Source organism: Miniopterus schreibersii (assembly GCF_964146895.1).
Source record: "Miniopterus schreibersii genome assembly, chromosome: 3".
Taxonomy (NCBI): domain Eukaryota; kingdom Metazoa; phylum Chordata; class Mammalia; order Chiroptera; family Miniopteridae; genus Miniopterus; species Miniopterus schreibersii.
The window spans coordinates 87947091-87974123 of NC_138103.1; the positions used below are offsets into that span (position 1 = coordinate 87947091).

The 27033-nt window shown below is 36.1% G+C and overlaps 1 protein-coding gene across 2 annotated transcripts in view; it reads right to left on the reverse strand.

Annotated features, from left to right (window-relative positions):
* CDH18 (cadherin 18) overlaps positions 1-27033 on the reverse strand; it is a 624577-nt gene that overhangs the window by 375603 nt on the left and 221941 nt on the right. For both annotated transcript variants that reach the window (XM_081131293.1, XM_081131290.1), the window contains exon 3: positions 3430-3574. The gene's annotated coding sequence lies outside the window, so the exon portion shown is untranslated. The remainder of the gene's footprint in view (positions 1-3429; positions 3575-27033) is intronic.

A 27033-nucleotide genomic window follows, 5' to 3' on the forward strand; every position in this document is an offset into this window, starting at 1 on the left:
ATATTGAAGTTATCAGTAATAGACTTTAACTGTGAATATGTTCAAAAATCGTTGAAAGGATGTAGAAGTTTACCACAGCACTATAATCTATACAAAAAAACTAAATGGAAATTCTAGAACTAAAAAATAATCTAAATTTAGGAAAGAATTGATTATTTAATGGCAGGTTAAAAAAACAAGACAAACAGTGAACTGGAAAATAGATCAACTGAAAATCTACAGGGTGATCAAGATAACATCATCAATGACTACTAAAACAATGCTCCTGTTGTGCTTCTTTTTAAGTTTTCTGGGTTGTTTTTGAATATCTACTATTTAACATATATTTAGAATTTGTCTAAAAACAAAATTACTCTTTAATTTTATTGAAAAATGTATTTAGCTTATAGTGTATTAAGTTGGGGAAATAAACTTTTATGATAGTAAGCTTTATATTTTTTGATACTGCAGAGTTACTTTTCATTTATTCTGATAAAGTTTTATATTCTTCCATTAAATTATATAATTTATGTGGATTCTCTTCCAATTTGTTAACTATAATTCTATTTTAATTATTTCTAAATTAAAGATAGGATTATTTCTCATTTTAATTTTTACGTAAATTTAGAATGGAGATAAAAATTGTTTTATACAACTTTCTCTACATTTTTCTACAGTTACAAAAGTGTTTTAGTGGATATGCATGATAAATCATACCTTCAGCAAAATATAGCATTTTCTCTAATTTTAAAAATTTTATTATGTAATTTATTTTATGATTCCAATTAGTAGAACTTTGAAGAATGTGCTGCCCAGTAATGAGACTAGCAGTTAGTCCCTTGTAAAGTTTCTCATTTTAATTTTCATAATCTTAGAGTTTAGGGCTGTTATATTGAGAAAAAAATTAATGGCATTTATTGCATAAGGCAGAGGTCCTTGTTATACTTGGTCATAAATACCACATATGATTTATAAAAATGATCTTTTTTATTCTTAAAATTCTTGGCCACAAATACTAATGTTAGCCAACATTATTTTAATTTCTTCCAATTCTAAAATTCTCTGCTATATTTATTTTCTCTTTTTAAAAGAGACAATATTCTAACTCTGGAATGCTATAGTGAATAGCTTCAAAAATAATGGGGCAACATAATATATATATTTTGTAGCTAAAACTAAATTTTATCCAATATTTAGAGTGAAACATAAAATATAATCAATATTTAGACACATGGAAATATGTCAGTATTTTGCTAAAATTTTCAGTCTTTATTTTTAGTCTTGCAGCTCATAAGAAAACAAAATACTCTATGAATAAACATAATCTCAATTATACCAAAATGCCATTTTCTCTCTGATTTTCAGTATTTTAGAGAGCGAATATAATCACAGGTGAGGTGACTGTAGAGATTAACGATCCTGGCTTCTAAGAACAGACTACTACAGCGTATTCATCAGTCATTTCCATGCCTATGCCATTTTAACAGTCTTAATGAGGTGACAGCAAAAGTTTTAGAAGTTGCGATAGTAATTTTTATATGAGCCACAATAAAGATAACAATCTACTTTAGGGCTTTTCACTCCTGATAAGAAGGTACTCTTTTAAAATTAATTTTAAGTTATTTTCAGGAGGGAATTATTATCAAACATTTTTATTTTTATATCCACATAAATCACGTATCTACTTGGAAGTACAATTAACCTTGCTTTAACAACATTTTTCTAATATCAGGGAAAATTATGGTTCATAGGAAATTAAAATAGATAAATAGAGCCAGCTGGATATTTATTTTAATTTCGTCTATTAACACCTGTTTAACTATGTTTACGAAAGATTTTCCTTCTGGGAGTTTATTATTTGTCACCATTGTGTATACTGATTTTAGTAAACACTGTTTACTCACGTGTTGCATGATGAGTTTTGCTTGGGTGTTTATGTCGGAACATAATTTCACAGCTTTTAAATTAGCCCTAGGTTCTGCACACCTGGTCTCCATTTTCTGATCCCTTTTTCCCAGCTGCTCTTCACTCTACAGCTTTCAAAGGTACTTAATACACTAATGAGCTTCATGCCCCCCTCAAACCACCACAGATATTTGCACTGAGCAAAACAATGTTTGTGGATATCTGTCATTTATTTTAGTAAGGATTTTATTCTATACTTTAATACACTTAGAAATATTTACTTATTTAATTACAATTCTAATTGAGTAAGTATAAATAATATTTATATGATTGTGACTGTTGATATAAACCTGAGGATTTTTCTGCCTCCAATATGGTTGGTGTCATTAAAGAGTAAAATTCCAGATGTCTGCAACCGATAGGAATTGTTGACAAGGTGATTCAGGAAGGACTCAGAGATCATCATTTTGTGTAATGTGAAAGACACTCTCAGTTAGTAAACCTGGTGGTAGGTTACAAACCTTCCAGAGCACTAACAGATTAAAATTTTAAAAAGAAAGAAATGTACCAGTAGATTCAGGTACCTGCCAGAAGCCAACTTGAAGAGGTACGAGACCCTGCTAATTTCCACTGTTGTTTGGATCCATAAAGCATCAAACTAGGAAAATCATAAACTGAAACCATGGAAATAAAGACTGTTATGAGGGTGGAATTTTAATCAGTGAAAACAAGACTGAGAAGTTTCTGCAGCCCGTATAGCCGTGGCCAAAGAGAGAAAACAGCAGAGCTGGTTCCAATTTAAGACACAAATGAGGATCGGGGAAGGACCAACAAGACACTATGACGAGAGAAGGGCTGGAGGACCAACAAGACAGCTGAGCCTCCATTTCGTTTTGATAACATTTTACATAAATCTCTTAAATGGAAAGAATTAGAAGTCAGTCAAATAGAAAACAAACACAGAGCAGCCTTAAAATTCCCTGAGCACACAAAACCAGTGTAGTCATGCAAGCAAAGCTCAATTTAGCTTATTTTGCAAGACTAAATGGACCTGGGTTAATTCTTGTTTATGCCTCTGGAAATCATAAGAGAAAATTAAGTTGCCTCCTAGAACTGATCTGAGGTAACTACTAACCAATTCCCTACGACTGAAGAAAATTCTCATGTTATAACCAATCACCGTGAAGGAAGAACAGCCATTGCCTCCTCACTGCATAAGCCGCTTTCAAACAATACCCTCCTGATGGTCATTCCATGTTTTGGTTGGAGTGCTCCCGGCTTGCAAACTGTCATTTTGGTATGTGCACAATAAAACTTTACTCATTACTACTACGGTGATTCACTGGTTTTACTTTTGTTATTTCCAAACTTTTGACAAAGTAAACATAATAACTACGCTGGATCTGTGTTCAGGCACTATCTGGGTGTGTGTGTGTTGATAATTAAGCTGGAAGAGAGGAACTTACTTTTGCCAATAATTTAAGACACTGAATATGTGCTCTGCTTCCCCTTGAAGGCCCTGGACTGTGCTTCCCAAGGTCTTACCTTCTTTGCCAGCTTCTAAGAGGCTTCCCAGCAAGATCAATGGACTGAACGCCTCAGCAGAGGTTATGGAACCGTTGCCCTCTGGAGTCCAGCAAAAGGAAACGCAGTGTCTTGTGTGGCCTCGATGATGATGTGAGCTGAGGGCCTGGGGACCAGAAGACCCGCAGGTTAGAACTTGAGTCAGACTCACAGAGAAACAGGACGAAGGTTTGGGTCGGCAGCAACTGCCCAGCAGCTGGGCCACATTGGGGCTGAGACAGTCTCTCCTAGTTCTCTTAATTAACAACTAATTGCACTCACTTTGCGCTCTCTGCAGACAGGAACCTGTGGATTTTCAGAAAATAGTGAAATCAAAAGTAGAACAAGGGAGGGTGGAAGGCAGGCCTTGGGAAAGCAGTGAAAATGGGAAATGGCTTGTGAACAATCTCGGGGGTCAAAATTCTTTACAGCAGCTGAAAGGAGATTATATTGCAAACCGTTCGTGACTAGAATAATATAAAGAGGCAAGATTAAGTACACGTTTCTCCAAAAAACACTAGTTCTTTGCTTCTTAACCAATAAGTTTCTTTTGGTCTTACTGGGTTGTGGAATTGAACGCACATCAGCACAAAAACATAAAATCCTGCCTAAGTCTAAAAACTGTCTCAACTAACTATTCCAAAGTAATATTTTCAGCCAAAATTCTAGAACCCAGGCTGAGAATTCCAGGAACTCAATGCCTTAGAACGTGCCTTTTGAAGCAGATTCCATTTCTGTGTTGCTGTGTCATGTGTCTCTTCAGTACAGACAAGAATTCTTGTAACAGCCATTGTCAAATCGTTGGTTTTTTAAGAAATATACTGAAACAAGTGTATCTCTCTAGTTGTCTCTGTTTTTGCAGTAGTTGATTGCATTGCTCTTCAAAACTGACTATTTGCCCGAAATACTTTCAAATAACCTCTTGAAAAGTAATTCAGACTCACATATCATTGGCCTAAAAGATTTATAAAAGCAACATTTGTGATTGCATTCTGAAAGGGGGACACACAAAAAAATTAAATAGGAGGTAGATGAAAGGTAGTACCTTCACCTGAGGTATTTACAAAAAAAATTTCCCATACCTTAATAAAGAAATTATTGTGGCAACTATGTACATATGAGCCAAAAGAAAGAAAACTTAGACAAATGAACATTTCTTTTCTTTAGAGACTGAAAATTAAGTTGTATTCAGCTATCTCTGTTTTGGTTCCCAAGACTCAGCCCATAGCCGTTTCCTCCCAGGTGAGTATTTATCAACCCTGAGGGCAAATTAGAATGATCTGGCTCACCTTAAAATAGACAGTACTCAGGTCCACCTTAGATAATATTCATATATATTCATATACGTATGTATACACAGGTAAGTCTGGAGGCATATTACACACAGATACACACCAATATGGTGTTAATTAATATTTTATATTAAATATATTTCCTATAAACATATTTATAATTTGTTTATATATACAAATATGTATCCATACAAAATATGCAAATACAATGTATGCCCATATTATGTGTATGTGAATTGTATACACACATATGCACACACATATATGGCGGACTCAGACTGCTACGGTTCAAAACCATTCAGTACATATAAAACCTCAGAAAAGTTATTCAAACTCTCTATGCCTTAGTTTTCCCATTTGTAAAGGGAATTAATCTCAAATATGAGAGGAAACAGGGTTTGCCACCCTGGGATATTTTGGGGGGAGGGCATAGTGATTATTTTAAGAGGGTTTATTTTTAAGAAACCAAAGCCTCAGAAAGAATGTTTGACCTCCCCACAATTGCTTACAATTTAGACAGAGAACATGCTCCAAGAACGGAGGTATTATATCTATAGTTTAGTATCGACTACTATGACAGACAGGGAGAAACCTAGCAGTTCTTGTTTGATCCAAATCCTCTCAACACCACTGTTAAAGATGGCCCAGCAAGCATTTATTTGCCAAACATTTGCTTTTCTATCTCCATGTGAATTGCCTTTGTGGGGGAGAAACCTTCCTCTACCCTCAAGGTTTTTCTGGCTGGCCTAATAATGCAATAGACACGAGAAAGATTAGCAAGGAAAAAAATGACTAAATTTAGTACATACATATGTATGGGAACCCTGCATTCCTAAGAGAGTCAGAGACTCCATAGCTGGAGAGGTTCAGAGATAGCAAGGGGGACTGAGAGATATAAGTCATCTTGAGCTAGGGATATGGTGATGTGCCTTGAGGGCTTCAAAGGGCCATTGCAGGATAAGACGAACAGACCTTTCATAAATAGAAGCTTGCCCTGCCCTATAAATAAGTCAAAAAGGTCCTATCTGCTAAGTTCTTATTTTGCATACGGTCCCTAATTCAGTTCTAGGTCGTTAAAGTAAGGGACAGAGGTTTGTCTTGAACTTGAACTAAAATTGCCTTCAGCTCAAATTAATCTGCATACCACAGATGCCCATCTTGGGGCGGCTCACTCTGAACCCCAACTCATTTCTGCCTTTGAGTTCCCAACCACCACCTCCATCCTTAGCTCAAGATGATGGCATCAAGCCTTAACCGTCTGATCTGTGCTCAGGCCCCATAGTCTTATGGAACCCATCTGTGTACATACATAATGCATTTGGGCATTTTCTCCTGTTTATCTCTCATGTTTATCTGATTATGAGTCCAGCCAGAAGAATTTAAAAGAGGTAGGAGGAAAAATATTGTTTTTCTCCCCCACACATGTATGTAATAAGAATTGTTACATAAGCCATATTAAATTGCTTAGAACTGTGTCTGGCACTTAGGAACTTGTGAACAAGTGCTAACTGTTCTGACTCATTTAACCTTTCATCTATCCCCATACACTGTTACCTTCACAAAGTCCCGAAGCCAGTTTGCCGTGCTCACTGCTGTATCCCTAATGCCCTGTACAGGGCTTACGTGCAATATGTGTCCAGCACGTACGGTTGCAATGAATAATGACATAGACATAGAACATCTGGCCTTTTATGATTGGTCTGGAAATACTAATTGACATTAGTCCTGAAAACAATTTTTAAGAAAGAGTTCAGGGGTGCAGGTTAGAAGTAGACATCTTTTGACTAGAGCGAGCTCCTAAAGAGAAATGTTCTGGGGGGAGGGTGTCAAACATAGCAACTATATTTAAAAAACAAAACCACATTTCTTTATTTGCAGCTCGGCTCGAACAGGCACACTGGCAAGAACAGCAAAGACAAGCATGAAAAAAGAGCTGAACTGATACAGGAAAGATTACACATTTAAAACAATAGACTGAAATGTCCACACTATATGCACAAAAGCAGGATGTAGGGCTGAAGGAAGGACATGAGTGCTGGTGCTGACCTAGCAGCCAAAAGCAGCAGGCAGATTTGCCAAATGCCCTCTTAACTGGTAGCTTTCCTACAGACCCCCTCAAGCCAGGTTCCCTCTAATCCTTCCACATTGCTTTGGAAGGCTGGGATGTATACCATTTTGAGCTTCTTTTCTTATTTCTTAGTACGATAATTTAGGAGGCAGTTACTTGAGTGTTTTGTTGTTTTTGCAACAACAGAAGATTATTTTCTTGAACACTTGATTATTCCCCTACAGCTTTGTTCCTTTCCAACCTCAAGAGGTTTTTGAATGATAAAGGAAAACGTTCAGAATAAAAAATAAAGACTCTTGGTTAAGTTGTGTTTTTTTAAAGAAATTTAGAAATGCAAAATAAGTCCCTTGAAACTATACACTTGTGTTAGAAGGTGCAGCAACATTTTTGTGAGTTTCTGAGAGGGACCTCAATGTACCACCCCAAAATATGCCTCTTTGGCAGAAGCCCTGAAAACCAGGCAGAAGTTACCCTTTTGTAAGAGAAATTTGCACTTACAAGTGCAGTCTCCACTTGTTAGGGAGTGTCCCGCTATACAAGAAGAGAAAGATGAGGAAATAAATCAGTAGGGCTTTTATTAATGGAGAAGTCAACTGACTTAAATCTTTGTAACAGTCATCTCCCATTTACTGTTCTTTTTCTGATATCCCTCTATAGCTGGATCCCACATCTTCTTTTGTCTTTAGCTGGAGATGGTATTCAAGGTGACTCCTTCCACCATTTCAGTGCGTTATTCAGTTTCCCTGTGTATCTCCCTTCTATGCAAGAGGTAGACATGTTATTAAATTTCTAATTTTCTCCTATTAATCTGCCTTTTACTCCAGGGGATTCTCAGCCAAGAACGTAGAATGGTAAAGGGAAATTATTTTTCCTCCCCTACATTTCTTAATATTATTACATAATCTAGAGAGAGTGGGGGAGGGAGAGATCATGACAAGAAGCATTCACGTTACTTCTCAGCATTCACACTTTCTCCATCTGGGGTTGCCATATAGAAACAAACAAAATAATGTACTTGGAAAACATAAAGAAAATAACGTATTTTCCAGCCCTGAAGCTGAGAACTTCCAGGCCTTCTCCTACATTAACCCCATATTTGAATATGTGTCTAACAAAGTATACAATGTACAAAAATTAATGGTTACTTTTGTTGTTGTTGTTAACCTTAGATCATCTATATAAATGTTATCAGTGGGGAGAAACCCTCATCACCACCTGTTGCTTGTGGGAGTGGCTTCTTGCAATATACCAAGATGAATAATTTTCTGAGACTCACAGGGGAGGATGGGATATTGTACATAGCTTTATTTCTATTGAATTACATCCCTAAATTTCCAAGGCCCCATTTCCCTTTGTCCTCCCAAGGAAGAAGTGTAGCTGTGGCTTCAATAGGACTAGAATCAAAGCCAGTGTCCAGAGTTTCTGTTCCATGTTGGAGCAATCCAATCTAGCATCAGGTTAGCTTAGTTTGTGTTCCCAGCTGCAGTTCATTAGTCCATTGTGTGTGGGGTCCCTATGGCCATGTGCCATGTGGCTACGGAGGGAATACAGGCAGGAGCAAAGCCAAAAGAACTAGAGAGCCAAGAGTGAGACAAGAGCTGAGAAAGAGAATTCCTTTGTTTGTGAGATTATGTATCCCCAAATTATCATGGTCTTGCAGTGGTCCTGCCTACTCTGGCAATGATCTCTGTTCCTAGGCTTGATCGACAGCAACCTTCCCTATGTCATCCCAACTTCACCTTGCATGTGTCTATCTCCCCTTTGTTGGACCCCTTCCCCCAGTGATTCTGCAGGGAATGGGCCAATGGTTCTCTGGGGAGTGTGAAATTGCAGCTTCCTGATGAAGCTGCCCAAATGACATGCCTAAAATGTCTAGCCTTCCTTTGCTTCTTTCTTATTATTAATAACTAGCTAATTACAATAGTAAAGTATATATAGTTTAATCAGAGCTTCCACTTAACAAATCTACTAAATTACAAGAATGTGTGTTTTCAGCTATTCATTCTTTCATGATTAGTCCATTTTAGCGACACTTTTGAAAACACTAAATATTTTTCAAAGATTACTTCAATGACCCTTAAGGTTTTGTGTATGGAATAAGAAACATAAAACCCATTATTTTCATTAATATTTATATCAACTTCACATCCAAGATAGTAGTGGAATAATAAAAAGGAATTGAAAATCTGGAATACTGAAAATGCATTTGTACTTTTCTCTAATGAAATCTATTAATTCATAGCAGAGCAAAAAAAGATATTTAAAGAAAATGTTCCTTGGAATAAAAGTCTAAAATGCATGCAGATTAGTCTTCTTATTTTTTTAGCATTTTGATGTTGATGGAGTGCTAGGCAGACCACCACAAGATATGACACTTTGGCATATTCATTATTTTGTATTAAAGTTACTTGAAAAACAGCTTGTGCAAAGAGGACACTTTGACCCTCCTCTTTGTCCCCCTGAAAGCAGGAAATAAATCTTTCATGTGAAAGGTAACCTCCCTGAACCGACAGGTAGTGAGACATCCTTATTGCCAGAGACTGGAAATGCAGGGCAGACAAGGCTGTGTAAACAAACTGCTTAGTTCCTTCGCTAATTAGTAACCATGCCTAAGTTTCTTTGTTTTGTCAGCTCTTCACAAATTTACTTCTTTATCTAAAATGTATAAAAGTTGCCTGATTTAGTCACTTTGGGGAGAATCATATTTCTATGGGCTCCCATACATCCAAAACTGAAGTTTGTTTTCTCCTGTTAATCTGTCTTATGTCTATTTAATTATTAGAACAGCCAAAAGGACTAAAAGGGGTAAATGGAAATTTTCCCCTACCTGACAATGTCTCATAGTTAAAGATAAAATATTCCTGTTTATATTAATTAGGGATTAATAATTAGATTAGGTAAATCATTTTTTTTTTTTAATTCAGTATTTTTTGGGGCATTGCTTTCAACTGCTCGAATACTAGGAAAATGGTTCAATTTCAAGTAAGAATATTGCTACACAATTATAGTTTCCAATACAGTGATTTTTTAAATTCCCTAGATTATATTAATCCATAAATACCACCTCCCCTTCGTTAAGAAAGGAAAGGAGTCATCAAAGTAGAGATAATTTCTTACCTTTGTACATAAGATTTTCTTTTCTCCTCCTAAGTGCTCTGACTTGATTCAAAGGTTCAGAGGAACTCCTATCGAATACATAGGCATTTTGTATGGAAACAGGCTTGGTAGAAAGATTCGTTCACCTGACAGCATTTTTTTTTCTTTTATTTGGATGAAACTAGGTAGATGTGTACCAGAATAGTTTCCTTTCCTCAAGAGCATAGAAAAATTACATTTGCAAGCCTCCTTCGCAGTTAGGGTGGGGCTGGCCAAAGCAAGGTGAACAGAAGAGATACAAAGTCCCTCTAATACTTACCCTTAGAATTATTTTGGGTACTCTGTGTCTATTCAAATGCTGAAAGTCCAAGACGGAGAAACTGACCAGTGAGAGACGCCTGGATGTCTGAGTCACCCCTTTCCCTTGGAGAAGGGCTGTCTGAAAGGCAGGTGTATCTATACCGCCATCCAAGGTGAGCAAGAAATACAATCAAAATGGATTAAGCCACGGAGATATGGCAATTTGTTTTTTAAAAGCTAGTGAGAATTACTCTAACTCATAAAGCACCTGCTGTGGGCCAGTCACTTTTTAAAGAGCTTTATATTTACATATGGCAAAAACTATAAGATAATTACCAAATGTACAGAAATAACAATCTAATATCTGTACCTGAATTGTATAGTGCCCCTTGCTTAAAAAAAAATGCAGCCATTACAAATAAGTAGCAGGGTCATAAACAGGATTCTGTTTCTCTATTATCATTAGCAGAAGAGATCATAATAAAGTAACATCGTTATTTCTCACTTTACAGTGTGAAGTCAGAGATGGCTACTTGGGGTTGCGTGAAAAGTTATTAACTAATATTGAGTTCTTTCTCTGGCAAGCGAGGATTTCAGATATACATTATGTCACAGAAATCATCTTAGGTAAGGAAATATATTTTACATGAAATGTATACATAAAATTTTAAGAGATGTGCAAACTTTACAACATTTCATATTTGCTGTCATTTTTACCTAACTATATTTTCTCTTAAGGCATGGCACTATTCATTGACATAGTAGTATGTTGTCAAACACTGTCATATAATTAGTCAAATGTATGAAGAGTTTTGCTTTACTGACAATAACAACTCTGGTAATTGGTGAATAAACATGTATAATTGAATTATATTGTTAGTTAATACTAAAAACAATATAATCATTCTTCAATGATTCATGTGTTCTCTGTTCAAACACACACATACCCATGTATACCCTTTGTTGGTGGCTAACATTTTAATAAGGAAAAATTGCATCTTATGAAAATTTCAAACTTAATTGTGCAGCAGATACTGCAAATATTATTTTTAGCACATTTGAAATTTTGCCCTGAGCCTGAGACCCCAGTGTGGTTAGAATATTTCTATTGATTTTTAAATTAAAATTTTCATAAAGCTTAGGCTGCTTTGGCTTAAAATAAGACACAATACAATCACTGGAGACTTGTTTCTTCCCTGTACTTGGAGAACCCACTCTTTTGTTCTGACAGCCAAGGTGAAAACAAGCGTTTCTAATATGTTACTGATATTTTAACAAATTTTTCATTTTAGTACATAGTCAAAATTTTTTAAAGAGTTTCATTCTGAGAAATACTGAGTCAAAATTCACCATATTGGAGCATTTAGAAGATAAACGGCTGGCATCTGTGTTCAGGGGTGGAATGCCACAGTGTTCCACTTATTGAAAGAGGAATGACATGCATTTTTCGAAGCTGGGACTCTCTTATTTTCAGTCAGCACATAACTCCTTAGTATTTTTCTTTTTGTTCTCTGTATAAGCCAAGGAAACTGTACTTTTAGTTTGCAACTTTAAGTATTTTGTATTCAAAACATGCAATACCTCTCTCCTGGGCCAAACAAAAACAACAAACCACTTCACAATTCTGTCTCTGGCAGACTGATTGCATTCTGATTGATGCCAAGAGTTTGATTTCAGAATTTAACGGTGATACAAAAGGCACGGCAATAAAGTAATGAAAATGGTTTTCTTATGTAGCTCTTGATCAGAGTATTTCAATAAAAGGCATTTCAAAAGTGTTATTAGCAATGGCAACCTCATGGGTTAGCTAGAAAATAATAAGGTCAATGCAAAAGTTTTCCTGAAGGTTTCTTACAAAAATAGTAAGAGAGGAAAGAACTTAAGTAAAAATGTTAACAATTGTAACATTGATTTTGAGGGAAATATTGAAGAGACTAGACTAGAATGGCCAGTCAGTCCAGAGAGAAGTAGAGAGAGGAGATGCAGGGAAGCAGGAAAATGTTAATGGGGGACAGGGTTAATGAGAAAAACTTTCAGGAAAAAGAGATCTTTTTAAAATGGGATTTCTGAAAATTTTCCTATGTGTTTTGTGATATAATCTTTCTATTTTTTTCCTTAAAAGTCTTTGGTTAAGATCTATATTATTATTAATGGCTGCTTGGAATTGTATTGCTTCATTTTGACTTGTTGCTGTTTGATTTTTTATTGTTTTTAATTATTTTAGGGGCATTTATGTGTTGTTCATGTCTAAGTGGAGGGCTCTTGGCTCAAGATGACCCAAGCACATTCAAGATAATCAACTTACTTATTAAATCAAGGGGAGTAGTAGTTGCAGCAGCCATTGTGTCACATAATCGGTACCTAAAAATAACCTGGAAGTATTTTTAAAAATAAGAAATATTATCCTAATTTGTAACTTCAGCCCAGTAATATAATATTCCTGTGACAGTGTTAACCAATTATTTGTCCCCCTGCTCTTACTCTCATCTACTATCAAAATATACTTGGAAGAACAAAGAGAAACCACTAGAACATCATTGCAAAATCTTTGTGCAATCAGAAGTTTAGACAACAATAAAGCCAGAGAAATCTTCCACTAAAGAACAGGGTCTTTTTAATGAAAATGCATTCAGGAGCCATTTAAATTAAACATTCAGGACGAAGATCCTTAGGTGTTGGATTTGGTAGACAATAAAACAGACCAAGTTTTATTCATGGAGCTTTCCTTCCAGTTAGGGAAATTTTAAACAATAAACACATGCACAGACAAATATATATAAGTTGGAAGATACTGTGGGTATAAAGACGTTAGATATTGGGTAAAGAGTGACAATAGATTTAGCGGTGAATTTCAGAGACCTGGGAAAAATGAGGCCTATTGCTGGCCTATTGGTCATTTCAGACAGAAGTTTAGCAAGAGGTTGAGATTTTCTAAGAGTACAGGGCAGTTGGAATGTAGAGAACAAAAGGGAGGCCCATGCAAGGCATAGAAAGGGAGGCAGATCGTAGAGACCAGGGCATTCTACACCAGACTCAGGAGCTGCACACTTAGTGACCTTCAGGGTTTTAGGGAAGAGTGGGATGAACTGGGTTAAGCCTTGGAAGGATGGTGGTGACTACAACAGTTTGGAGGAACACAAGTTGGAAGAAGCAGATGAGGTAGCGATGTCAGGGTCAAGTTGAGGGATGATGGTGGTTTAGACTAGTTGAAGAGATCGTACACATTTTGATTTTAGAGTCTACAGCATTTGCTGATGGATTGGCCAAGAGAGTGTGGGAGAAAGGGATGACTCACCCATAACACCAGGCGTTTCAGCATGAATAATGGGAATGAATCTATTGCCACTTGCTGAAAAGGAAAATAAACGGAAAGAGAAGCGAGTTCCATGTGCTTAGAGTGGGGTGTGTGTGTATATGTGTGTGTGTGTGTGTGTGTGTGTGTGTGTTTATATTTGTGCAGGGCAGTCAGTTTACGTTTAAAATTCCTATTATACACCGTATTAGAGAGGCTCAGTGAGATGTTACATGAGTCTAGTTTTGTAAAGAGAATCTGATATTTATCGGTATAATGAAGGTATATAAATCTATCTGTATGAGTTCACAAAGAAGGTGATGGATTAAAACAAATTCAGAATCCTGAATCCTGACCTAAATGTTCACATTTGAGAAAGTAGAAGTGATTGAGAAGAAATTACTAGTGTAACTGAGGAGACGAACACTGAGTTATGTTCTAGAAGCATGGGAAGGCCCAGAAAGGTGAAGCAACTATTATTTTCAGTAACATAAGAAATTTTTAAATGCCATGGATTTGTTCTAAGCATATTCAATAATTCTTTTTGCTGGGAGTGAGAGAAAAAAACTAATGTTAACAGATAAAATGTAATTTCTCATGTAAGAGCAAATTCTAAGTTACACAAAAGCAAATTTATACCCCAGACGGCAGGCTGTGTCAGCCCTTAGGGAATTTAGAAGTAAACCACCAGCCATCCCTGGGATGACGACCTGGGATCCAGCAGCTTCCACAGCCCCCTTTTCTCCCTCCCTCTCTCTCCACATGGAACACCAGGAATATCCCCCAACCTTAGGACCTGTTGTAACCTGAAAATATGAAAAATCCATTAAGGTCTGTTAAAGGGACAAATTTAAAGCAGAGAAGGGCAAGGCTATGCTGCATATTGGAAAATGGGTGGGTCTCTAGGTAGGTTGATAGAATTCAAAGTCAAAGGAAATGAGGAGTATTGGAGAGGGAAAGAGTCAAGGAATCATTCTTGTGTTACAAAATGTACAAAGACGTAAATGTTGAGACTACTTTTATAAACCTCCATTGGTGCTTCTGTTGGTCTAGAAAAACACAAACAAACAAACAAACTGCTGCTGCTGCTGCTGAATTAAGTGGTTGAGTCCTGTTCATATCATGGCCAAACACTGCTTATTCCCAGCTGGATTCTTTAGGAGATAAGAGGTGGGCTCTGGAAGTCTATGGGGAGGAAATTTCCTATATTTCCATTCCCTTCCAGTGCCGACTACAACAAGTAGTATTCTTTCTGTCCTAGAGAAAAAAATGCTGGATTCTTCATCAAAGATTACTACAGATTTATTTTCATAAATTTTGGGCAGGCCTAAGGGTATGCATTATTTTTAACTCACCCACTCAATTTCCCCAGAAATTTCAGGATGTACACTTTGCCCTGGTGACTAGGACAGAACTTCTTATCTCCTAAGCCTTTCTGCAGCACAGTTAACTGTTATTTTTAAATAGAATTATTATACTAAAATCCCAAAGAAGGAAAAACACTTTAAATTTTGCTAATGACAGAGCAATTCACCAATTTTAATTTTATCTTTCTAAATTACTTCTCTAAAATCCCAGGAAATTAATGATTGCCTAAAATTTAGCAGAAAAATGACATGACAAATGGAAGAAGATACAATGATGTCTGCAGTTCCGTGAAGGCCACTGATAGAAACTGGAATTTAATAGAGGGAATAAGCTGTTTTTGCTATAGATCTGAAAAACCATATTTGGCAGGGCAATCAGCTTTTCCAGAAGGAAGGTTACACCAGTGTATAAAAGTACAAAAGGGAAAACTATGTTTAACCACCATTAAATTGTACCTGAAAGTAAAACCTTTTCAACATACCTAGATATTACTAGAATATTTTCACTTGGAAAAAAAAATAGTGGCTAGTTTCTTAGCATGTTACTGTTGAGGGGCATTTGATTTGATTTCAAGTTTCCCATCTAATCAAATGTGTTTTACATTTAAATTTATATATATAATATTTAACCATAACAACAATTTTATACTCATATCTACCTCTAGAGCCATCAGGTCACAGTTCTTCTAAATAGGCTTGCAAGTTAAAAGCACATAAATATATGCATATGCTATATAAGAGGAAAACATGCCAATCTGATTTGACCTCTTTCTAAACAAATTATTTTGCATTAATAAACAATGCATACTAAGAAAAATAAAATGTTTCTAATTTCTCTTCAATTATTTCTGAAAAGCAACTTCACTAAAAAGCTGAATGTAGACAAATGCTTCTTCTTAACGAGATTTTGTTAAGATTACTTGTTTACTTGTGCCAGTCAGATCTGAACTTTATAATACAGTATTTGTTTAAATCTAGTGGAAATAAATTGAGTGCACTGATTCTAAATTGAAGATCTATTAAGCAATAAGTAGGATGTAGTTTTATAATCACCGTTAGGTTATAAACAACATTTACCACAAGATCAAAACATGTTGACTTAGAAGTGAATGCAAATTAAAATGGGAGTGATTTTAGAAATGCAGTGAACAGAATTATAAGATGTGATGCTATTAAGAATTTTAAAATATTTCTAATTTTTTTGATTAACTGGTGATTATGCTCTGGAATACATATCTAACAACAATTTTAAGGCATTTCATGAAATACATTGAGGAATTTTTGGTTTAATAGATAAAAACATTTAAGACACAGGTATTACAATTTATTTAAAAAATAACTGGAGCAATCATCATTTTATCCCCTGCTGCTTTTGGTTTTTAATTTGCTATCATATATAAAGGAAAACAAATGTAACTCCTCTGATGTCAAGTGTGAGGCCACAGGAGGTGCCTGTGTGTGTTTGTAGGGCTATGTTAATAGCGCTGTTACTAATTCCTCTGTAATCCTACTTCATTATCTTATGCAAATCATTCCCAGAATGGATCAGCTTATTAAAAATAATTAGAAAAAAATGAATGCCACCTGTATAGAGTGGTATGTCAATAAAATATAGGACATTAAAAATAAAGTCATAGGAAAGTTTTGCAAGTTCTTTTTTTAAAAATTTAATTGCAAAGTATATATTTTTGAAAATTAATGGTAAAACACTAAAGTGATTATCTGATGGTATTCACATTCTTGTTGGAGGTTACTTTTGTAAACTATGAACAGAGGGGTTCACATCAAGTACTATATAAGGATCTAGTAATAACTGTTCTTCAAATAGCTTTACTTGTGCTCATTTCAAATTGTAAAGAGAAACAACGATTATAGGAAAATTATTTTTTTGGACACTACAATCTCAATTTTTAAAAATAACTGCTTTGAAATATTTACTAAATGTACCTATTATAATTTTAACTATATTTGGGAACCCTAAAGTAACTCCATGTCAACTTTAGGATATAACCTAAACAATTTGGCATTTCATTCAAGGACTTTGTGCATCCTTCCAGTCTTCTACAATTTTCAAGTAGTACCATCATATTGATTAAGGTATAATTTAAAAATATAAAGCTAAAAATATAAAGCTACCTTTAAACAGGTGTTTCCCCCTGACCTTTCCTCTATCACCATTTGGCCAATGGCTCAGCCTACCTAATGGCCTATCCTTCAATACTGGAAACAAGTATTTCTATATGGCCCTAATCAGAATTAATTATTCTTTCCATTATGTCACCTTGATCTGAGTATAAATATCAGATTCATCAGTGCATTGACAATTACTTGTGTTATAATAATAGTGATAATTTTCCCCTTTCACATGCTAAATGTGTAATGTTTATTTATTGAATGAACAAATCAATCAATAAATGATCAGTAGAAGACTTCAAAATATTCCCTAAGAGTATTTCTCACTTCCATGCTCTACAAAATGGGATCCCAATGTCTCAAACTGAGGTTAGCGAGGACCGAATTCATCTACCTTCATTATAGAGCATCATTGCATGTGGCCTCCCAATACTGATCCTGTAAATTTTCTGTCAGAGGCCATGAAAACCTGAAGCCCTGGCTTGTATTGTTGGACCAATTTAATTATTAGACAGAACTTTCCTTTGCTGAAATCACTTTGCTTTTGACTATACTTCCCTCTGGAACAAAAATGTGGACAAGATTTGCATCCTGTCCGCAGCTTTCTTCAACACCTAGCTATCTTCTTTAGATAAACCTAGGCCCTTCTTAAACATTCCTTAAACATGTCTGAGATAGGTCTTCCTATAAATTATCCTTCCACTCAACAAGTGAATTTATTGCCCCATTGTCAATTCACTAAACATATATTTTGAACCCTAAGCACAGTATAAATAACTGATTGTGTGTTTTATCTAAATTGAATTTGGGCTCTTTCAAGGCTCCACAGAAATACTTCATAAAGTTATGTATCTATTTATCCAATTTACCTATTATCTATCTATCTATCTATCTATCATCTATCTATCTATCTATCTATCTATCTATCTATCTATCTATCTATCTATCTATCTATCATCTATCTATCTATCTATCTATCATCTATCTATCTATCTATCTATCATCTATCTATCTATCATCTATCTATCTATCTATCTATCTATCTATCTATCTATCTATCTATCTATCTATCTATCATCTATCTATCTATCTATCATCTATCATCTATCATCTATCATCATCTACCTATCTAATCTGTCTATCATATATCTATCACCTATATACCATCTACCTTTCTTTCTTGAAATGACCAATGTATAAATGAATGAATAAGTAAATGAAAAGGGGTAGAAAATCAGAGGAAAAAAATGTACAGTAATCGTTAAGAGTAGCAGAGCATATATTTACTTTTTTAGGGCAAAATATGTTAATACAAATGATCTGTCTATAAACTTAGGGTAACTTATAGTAAGCCAAAGGATGCATGATAAATGCACTTTCATTCTTTTCACTAAGTATTTATTTCCCTAATACTACTATGTCTGGAACTGAGCTAGATTCTAGAAATGAAGCAGGAAAAAAGCTCATGTAATATGAGAAAATACTGTTATTGATCGTGTAATTACACATGTGATAAGTAGCTAGTAATTTTTATTATATGTCTTTCATTACTACAGCATAACATTATTTAACTGTAACACTCAGGTCCCCTTGGGCAGGACCTATGGTTTTTTACTGATGATTTCACATAAGAGAGAATAATCTCAATGGTATTTATCGATCCTAAATTTTTCTTGAAAAATTTTTAGATTAACTCTAGCCAGTATAAAGCAAATAGACTTTTCAATCAAAGATAGCAATTTCCTTAAACAACTTTGCAATCCTGGTTTTCCTTGGATTTCACCATCTATGTTTAAATGATCGACACTTACAGGCTCTATTCATTGCCTTCTGAATTGCCATTCATGTAGCAAATATGGGCTTTCATATAAAAATGTGACAAATATTTTGAATTCCTGCTGAGTGTCACTGCCCCTCAAACAGGGGGTAGTTGATACATCATCACAAGATTTGTCTGAACAGTAATGTTTGTGCATTCATGAGTGGAAATACTCTCCCACCACCTCCACAGCCTCATTTGGTGTAACTGGGAATTTTTAATGTTTTATTTGTGCAAAGCACACTGTGCTTACAACAGGGAAAATGATTTATTTGTGAGACTTAGTATTACTCTCCCCGATGTTTCTATAATGCTTCCAAGAGCATTTATTTGCACGGAAATTAATTATAACTGGATTTAATTTGTAATCTATGTTGCAAACCTTCTCAAGAGTTTCTAAGTTAGTGATGCTTTAGGAAGGATTCAATAAAACAGAATTAGCTCACAGGAATTCTTCATTTTTGTTTAAAAATACCATACTTTGTTTAAAGTATAGATCCATGACTTCAGATGCTTTGTAATCAAAATTTCCATTTGCTGAAAATGACATGAGCCACAATGTTTGTTATTATTTGTATTCATACGGTAGACATTAATCACGCTTGTAAGAAACAGCAAAACTTTCCCCTCAAAGCGAAAGGTGATGAGAGTGGGGGGTAAAGCAGGTGCGAGGCTCAGCCAGATGGAAATGACTCCGTTAGCTCGCAATCAGCACCCAGGAGGGAAAGACTCTGGAAACACAAAAAGCTACTTTTCCCTTCCTGCTACCCCAGGCTAATACTGCACCTCTGCACTTAACACACCTCAGCAGGTCTCCCTCGATGGGAGGAAAATTCCGATGATCAGACAGAAAACAGAGCCATGGAAAAGCTCCGGCTGAAGGGCAGGGCTGAGTCTCCCTTGTTTGCTATTAGTGAGCTGCTGCCAAAGGCTCTTGCAAGTGAAATTAGTTTAAAATTTCAAAATAAAACTACAGAACCGAAGGTTCATCATGTTTTGCCAAGATCGGATTATCATGGTGTGTACTATACTTTTTAAAAACCCTAAATGGCAGCTAAAAATAGGGCCCACAGTCATTACTGCGAGGGCGCTGTCTCCAGAAGCTGGAAGCAGCACTGCGGCCCCTCAGCCCGCCTGCAGGGAGCCTGCCGGGCGAGGGACTGCGCTAGGAAAAAGCCAGCCTGGGCAGCAAGCTGTTTCTTGTTTTCTTCTCCTACTTGCATAAGAATCTCAGAGCAATTCTGCTCCACATGTTCGGGTTTTACAGCTTCGGGGACACATTCCAGAACTATGCAGTCTGTCACCAGCAAACACAGCACCTCCTCTCTGCTGGTTTAAACGGAGTCACTAGATGGACGCCTCCAAAAGTTTAAGAAAGTGCTTTGCCTTAACCTGCCCTGCTGTTCCTTTGTGGCTCTTTGTGAAGAAATTGGAAAATACCTGAAAGCTATTCATGGAAAAATAGAGATTCTTTAGTCACGGTCTAGAAAATGTCACATTTTAGTGAATATCATCAGGTAGTCAATAAAAAAGAAAACGGATCCATCAGCTAAATGTAGAGCAACTATTCATTCCTAAAAATCAAAAGAATTTCTGAGATTCAGATACGTGTTTATGTGATGGCCATCATTTTTCTACATGGGTGTTTAATATGGAATTATTTGCTTAACAATTATTATCAAATGCCTCAATTTATAATGAATTTCACTAAATTAACTCCCTACTACTATTAGTGCTGTTTTAGGTAATTCTACTGAAAATATCAAATGATATCACATATAAAGTGTATACCAAATGCAAGCGTTAGGCTATTTTAAAATCACAATAGGCCTTGTGAGAATATCAAAATGCCCCTAAGCCTACATGAGTACAGGTATTTATTCCCTACACTATACCTGAAAGGAATGTATTCCCATATCTAAAGCACTTAATTGTGGAAATTATTAAATATGCTACTCTCTAAGCATGAGAGCATTCATATTATTCTTTAATATTCTAAAATTATGAGCTATTGTAATTTAACTGTAGTTACATTTAATTATACCTATACCTCTTTATATATTCAAATATATAAATTATACTTTGTATTCATATTTATTTTTATAAATGCTTATAACTGGAAATGCTTTTTTTTACAAAATATGTGGAGACAACAGCCTATTTTACTGCACTCTGAAGCTCGCCCCAAGGCAGGGCTAGAGAACGTATCTCCTTTGGTCGGCCTCCAGCGGTTCTTGCGGACAGCCCAGGCACGAGACAGGCCTGTTCTGAGGGAAGCTCTGGCTTCCCGGCAGCCTCCTGGAGTTCAGAGTGGATGACCTTCCTTCCCTCTCTTTCGCGAGGTTTCAGTCCGTGTCCTACACTGATGACTCCCCCGCACACCTCCAGATTTCTCCTCCATGTCCCCCCACAGGTACTTCCCCCCAAATCCCGTGCGTGTCTCAGCCCATCTTGCTGTCTGCTTGTTAGGGACCTAGACTAACAGAGGTGTGGCAGGAAGAATTATCCAAGGGTAAACTGTCGAAGACATATTTGAGCTTTCGTTTATGCCCTGGGCCACCAAAGTGTGCTAAATCTAGTCATGATAAAGAAGAAACTTTATTTGCTGAAAGGGAAAATATAGATCCCCCATAGGAAATGTGTAAGATGGAGTATTTTAAGTTGATATAGAAAAATAGATCAGTAGCTTTTCAGGCGCTCATTTGTGATCTAAGGAAAGAATTGTGCTAAAACCACAGCATGTCTTTCCATCTGAGGAAGCCAGATCTGAAGTAAGAAAATAGGGGTTCTGACTCAGTTACAACTGATAGAAGCTGTTCAAAACAACTCAAATACCAGCTTCCTCTGTGAAAAATATAATTACTGCGAGGAGAAAAAAGAACATATTCAGAAAGTTGACTATTATCCATTCTCTTAGGAAGGCACATAAATTCAGTATTAGCAAGTATGAAAATACAGTGACCCCTGAACAACACGGGTTGAATTGTGGCTGTTGACTTATATGCGGATTTTTTTCAGTAAATACTGTAAATGCATTTTATCTTCCTTATGATTTTATTAAAAATATTTTCTCTAGCTTACTTTATTGTAAGAATAGAGTTTATAGAGCATATAATACTAAAAATGTGTTACTTGACTATTTATGTTACAGGTAAGGCCTCTGGTAAACAGTAGGTTATTAGTAGTGTTTCCATACACACAAAATAAACAAAATCCCTCCCCCCCCGCCACACACACACATGCCGATACACCTGCGTATAACACAGGAGTACGCCAGATAGATGGTTTTTTATTGCTATGAAGGGGGAATTCTTTGTTCAAGAAAAATTCTAAGATTAAATATAACTGAAAATGAAGTCTTGGCTCAATTCTACAACTCTGTGTGTGTATGTGTGTAGATATAGCTCTCTTAAAATTGTGTTAACACTTTTTGAAGTTGTCTAGGCGATTTTCTATTTTCTACATTACATTTTATTTAAAATAAATGTTTATACACTATAATATATTCATACTATATATATATAGAGAGAGAGAGGGAATTTATGTTTGAGTAGGTTTTTGCTTGCTCTTTTCACAATTTGAATTTTACATACTCACATTACATTTGGAGGAAAAAATAAAAATACGCTCTCACGCGATACATCTGTTTTATCCTGCAATTACTTAGTGTTTTCACTTAAATTTTCTATATGGCTTTTTTCTTTAGACGAGAAAGATTGCTGCATGAACACAAATGCCATGAATAGAAGTTTGTTAAAACCTACCAGGTCAAACATCTCTTTTGTTGTTGGGCCAAAAACTTCTCATTGAGAGTTGTACTGAATTTGCCTCACAAAGACCACTCTGGTTAATCACATTCATTTTCTCCAGTCCCCAAGGCTCCTGCACAATGACTTTGGCCCAGGGCAGCTCTGACATTGCCACTCTGTCCTAACATTGATTTATGGATGTTTAGTCTTCTCCTGGGAAGGAGAGACTTCCCTCGTCTCCCCTAGATGATCATGGTCTCCAACAGGCTGCTAATCAATATCAACTCACTGTGCACTCCCCAGTGGGCATTCCTGGAGGTACATTTCAGCATCACTCCGCTTACTCAGTAAAAGTCTCCTTTGAGTACAGACACTTCTAAGCCTGTCACTAAACAGACTTTCATCTTTCTGAGCCTCGATGTCCTTCATGTGTAATAATAGCTCTCCTATTCATCTCACAAAGATAATATGAAAATAAAAAATTAAATAAAGAGAATATGAAGAAAAGTTCTTTGAAGACTATATAAAGATGCAGTGTTATTATTTTTAAGAAAACCTAGCCAAAATCTCTCTGAACTATAAGGGAATCCTTTCATCAGAAATAAGATATACAGGGTGAAAGTTTAAAATAGAATTTCTCTATGATTGTAAAATACTCCAGTATTAAACCAGCTACATTTGGGCTACTACCCAGTTTAGTTGCACAGTGCTGCAGGGTTCTGACACGTATCCTTGGTTTGAGCCAACGCACAGAACATCACACACTGATGAATCATGCCTTTTCAGACACCCGAAGGGGAACTGCACTGTCCAAGCACTTCTCTATCCCTAATGGGAATCAAAATGCTCTACTTAAAGAACACCTGAGTTTGTCAGTTTATCACTTACTCACCTGTAACCACAAAATGCGAGATTGCAAGTAGTAACTCACCAGAAACAGTATTACACGTTTTCTTAGTGATTGCTACTACATTTATTGTATTGACTTAAAGAAAATCTAAGGAAAGTGTGAAATCTTGGAAAATAAATATGAAGTTTTTTTCAAAGATTTGTGGGAATAGCAGTATTCTCCTCTAGGGTACCATATTCCATAAAAATGTAGTAGAGACTTTTCAAGATGCTTGTCCAACTTATAACCATGAACTCCTTTTATAGAATTGACCTTCTGTAAGGGGAAAAAGTCTAGCAGTCATGTTTAGAAACAATAACCTGGTCATAGTTGATTGGGCCAAGAGCGGACTTTTGAGAAATGCTAATATAGCAAGATCCTCAGTCCTAAAAATCTGAATACCTGAATTTGGGATTTACAAATAGTCCTGAATGTGTCCTAAAGCAAACTTGTTTTGAATATGAAAGAGCTGTTATCCAGGGTTGCTCCATTATAAGGCTGGATAAAGGAACAGAAAACAATGGGGGAGAGGGAGAGAGAGACGGGGAGAGTTTATTCTAAAGGACTGCCTCATGCCATGTGGGGCTGGCAAGTTTGAAATCTTCAGGGCAGGCTGACAAGATGCAAACCCAGGGAAGAGGTGCCGCTGCAGCTCCAGTTCAAAGGCAGTCTGCAGGCGGAATTCTCTCTTCCTCAGGGAACCTAATTTTTTTTCTCTCTCTCTTAAGGTTTTCAACTGATTAGAATAGTCCCAACCACCTTATGGAAGGTAATATGTTTTACTCAAAGTCTATTAAATGTTAATTTCTTTGAAACAATATGCTCTTGGTGTGAAATAGACCAAATAGCTGGCCACCATGGCCTGGTCACAGTGACCCATGAAATTAACAATCACAGAGAAGACGTGATGTGGTTCTAGTTAATAATTGAGAGGCACTGAACACTTCTGAGTGAGCAGGCCCATGATCATAGACTCAGGAAAAATAATCAGTTGGTGAATGCAAAAAAATTTGTAGTAAAGAGGCTCAGTGAGCTCCTTTTATCTCCATTTCTTTTCTTAAACAATCTTACCTCAATGTAAATTATGTTATACCTCTCCAAAACAAACTGATGTTTACAATTTCTCTTTTTCTTTTTTTAATTGAATTTATTGAGGTGACATTGGTTAACAAAATTATATAGATTTCATGTGTATAATTCTATAATACATCATCTGTATACTGTGTTGTGTGTTCACCACCCCAAGTCAAGTCTCCTTCTGACACCATTTATCCCCTCTTTACACTCTTCTACTTCCTCCCACCACCTTTCCCTCTGGTAAAAACCACACTGTTGTTTATGTCTGTGAATTTTATTTTTGTTTTTTCTTTTTGCTTAGTTACTTCACCAAGCCCAGCATAACCCTGACAAGGATAACACACACAAAAATAAAACTACGGAGCAATATTTCTAATGAATTAAGATGCAAAAATCCTAAACAAAATACTAGCAAATCAAATACAACAATATATTAAAAATATTTCCATTATTCTTCTATTTACATTTTAGTTTGGAAAAGTTTCCACTCACATACCTTAAAGCTCCTTAACTGTTTTTTGTTTGTTTTTTTTTTGTTTTTTTTTTGGTTTTGTGGCCATGTCTAGTCTACTGATCAGTTATAGCATTTTTAATTTCTAATATTTATATTTTATTTTTAGAATTTCCCTCTCTCTGCTTATATTATCCATCTGTTGTTGGATCTTTTTTATGTTTCCCATTAGAGCCCTTAACATATTAATCATTATTTGAAAATAATTGGTTTGATGATTATAAAATCAGTTTTCTATTTGAATCTTTTTCTGATGGATACTTTGTTGATTCAAGCTGTGCTTTTCTTGACTTGTTATACCTTGTAATTTTTTGTTGAAGTTTGCTTTTTAAGTATAGATTCATGAAGTTTAAAATTTACTGTCGTTGAGTCCCCTCTCTTCTTAACTCTGGGCTTTCCTTAGTACCTTCCTCTGAAGGTCTGCGTCTTGCAGGTCTTCACCATAATCCCTGGTTATTACAGTAGGGCCATGGTGGGTGTGGGGACAGGGAGTGCTCTATAATCTTCCAATTAGATCTTAGTTATTTCCTGGGCCTGTGTCTTAGGTTTATGTCCTTCACAGGGTTTCTTTTGTGGTTTAACTTTTCCGCCCATTGTCTCCTACTTTCTTCACTGACTGAGGCATTTTCCATCGATTTCCTTATAACCAAGACCCCTGGTGGCTATGTTTATTTTTTTCCCTTTGGGAGAGACAGGAAGGTAAAATGGGCTGGACTGAAAGAAAATCCCTTACTTATGAAAGTATAAAGTTCAGGTAAAATAACATATCCTAGAAAGTATGCCATTGTTCCGGTGAATGCTTAGGGTGGATTTCACAATGATTACTCTCCCTCTGTCCTGTCTGCCACAGACCTTCTAGGAGGTTTTTTTTTTCATCTTCACCTTGAAAAACTGTTGTGGTTCCTTGGGTATAAATGCCACGGGAGTGTGGCTTTCCCTAAATCAGGAGCCCAAGGTGTTTTTTCACTTTCCTGCTTATCCAGACTCAGCCTCCAGCAACTCAAATATTTTCCCGTTTAAGGACTGCAACTAGTTAATTATTCCAGCAGCTTCTGTTCCAGATCAGCGGACCCCAGCTGCGTCTCTCCGAATGTGCCTGGTGCTCCGGCTGTGGGTAACGGTACCGAGACCTCAGTTTTCTGGCGAGTCTAACAAATACTACTGAAGTCCAGTTTGTTCAGCTTTTTGTTGTTGTAAAGGTGGGACTGATGAAGTTCGCCCTCTTTCCATGTCATAACTGACACTGGAAGGCCCCTTTCAGAATGCATTAAATTAATTTTGTACCTTCAGCCTTCCCTCTGTTTCCCATGTGTTATACATTTCCATCAAACTTACAGATAACTTGGGATATTTTCCAATTCAGACACTGCTTTCTTTCTTACACTGACAACCACCTGCTGTTCACTAAATTTCCACATACTTGGATGCCTCAATGCAATTGCACTTGACTTTTCTAGCATTTAGAATGTGTTTATCCGCTAGCCGAACTCCCAGTCACCTTTCATTTCCAGCTCTACCGCGTAATTTACCCTGAATCCCCAGGAAGAAATTCTGAGTTGCTTTTATTCATAATCTTGTATGCATGTTTCTAATTAATATTACACCTATTTTATAAACCTGTCACCCAACTAGAATTTGTTTCTTGCACACAGGAAATTGGATGTGGGTATCTAACAGACATCTTGGTATATCAGACTATGAAGTTTGATTTAATTGAATTGATGGGCCTGCAAGGAGGGACAGAGGTGCAATGACACTACAGGGAGGGAGAAAAATAGGGAGAATATTAAAATACCCAAATAAGAGGCACCTATCCTAGCATTTTATTCATCTATGTAGAAATGAAATTGAAATTTGAGATGCTATATGAGGAAGAATCTATTGTTCTTGATGGCATAAAAGTTATGAAGTAAGATAAACAGCAGAGTTTGCATGACTCTGAGGTTGAGCAGGTGACATAAATAGTAAAAATGAATTCAGGAGGAAGAACTGT